The sequence below is a fragment of the Aplysia californica genome, unplaced genomic scaffold, assembly GCF_000002075.1.
Source record: "Aplysia californica isolate F4 #8 unplaced genomic scaffold, AplCal3.0 scaffold00086, whole genome shotgun sequence".
NCBI classification, from domain to species: domain Eukaryota; kingdom Metazoa; phylum Mollusca; class Gastropoda; order Aplysiida; family Aplysiidae; genus Aplysia; species Aplysia californica.
This window is the reverse complement of record NW_004797356.1, coordinates 394,528-395,877: the sequence shown is the minus strand read 5'-3', so window position 1 is coordinate 395,877 and position 1,350 is coordinate 394,528.

The following is a 1,350-nucleotide window of genomic DNA, read 5'->3' as shown; positions in this document are numbered from 1 at the left end:
TTGAGGGGGGAGAGAGAGAGAGAGAGAGAGAGAGAGAGAGAGAGAGAGAGAGAGAGAGATTCGAAGGTCTCGGTTACCGCCTTGCGGTGTTAAAAGTGGAGTCGAAGGTATACCAAACCATACCCCCACGCCAGCAGTTTACGGTAGGCTAAGGCTCATAATGTCATAATTCGCCAGAGACGCCATTACAAGAATAGCAACACTGATAAGAAGAAAGAGAACCAGCCGCATCTAAGCAGCACACAACCACCCCTGTGTTGTTTCTAAAGAACATGATATACCGTCCTTTCGGCGCCTCAAGAAGAAAAGAAAAAAAGAATTAGGGGTAACATCTCGATCGTTCCACATAAATTATAGTAGGACAAAGTTCCTCTCTGTCATCGAACCTGCCTGTTTGTTTGAGTAAGAAGAAGCACATCGACACGATAACGGTCACTTAGCGCAGATAAAAAACAAGTTAGGTAAACAAAAACAACAAACGGAAAGAAAAGAAGTATGACCTACGCGTGGTGTCAATCAACCACCCGCTGATCAACCGTAATCTCGTGTGCTTGAGCGTCGAGTGTTTTGACGTATGAATGAGTGAGTGTGTATGACAAGAGTGTGTATGAGTGTTTGTGAGTGTGTGAGTGGGGGCGTGTGGGCGTGTGTGTGTGTGAGAGAGTGGTTGTGTGTGTTTGTGAGTGTGAATGAGTGTGTATGTGTGTGCATAATCCATTAGATCCATAAACAAAAATATGTGTATGTGAGTACGTGTGTGTGTGTGTGTGTGTGTGTGTGTGTGTGTGTGTGTGTGTGTGTGTGTGTGTGCTTGTGTGTGCATTTTGTTCCATGGGTGCACGAAAGCGTGTTTGTGTTCAGTTGTTTGTAAACGAAAGAGAAATAAAAAAAAGTATTATGTGTACGAGTGAGCGTGCGTGTACATGTTGTATACATGTGTGTAAACGTTTGTGCGTATGCGTGTGTTTGTTCACGAACGCGTACGAGTTTGTGTGCGCGCGCACGCGATCGCTTCTATGTCAGTGTCAGTGTGTTTATTCTTCATCATACTCCAGCTCCCACGCCCTCTTTCACCCGTGTGGCATTTTTCTCTCACGTCTTTTCTTCTCACTACGACATAACCGTAACGCAATGCGCGATGTAATGTGTGCACGTTGAGCTCACACTCACAGACTTAGAACTTCTCGGCCTCTCCCCGACACCTGCGCCATCCAGGAATGCCGACATGGCAGCACGGTGCCAGAGTGACCTAGTTAAAGCAGCTGTGTGTGTGTATGCGGTGCGTGTGCGAGTGTGTGTGTGCGTGTCTGTGTATGTGTATGTGTGTGTTGTGTGTGTGTGTGTGTGTGT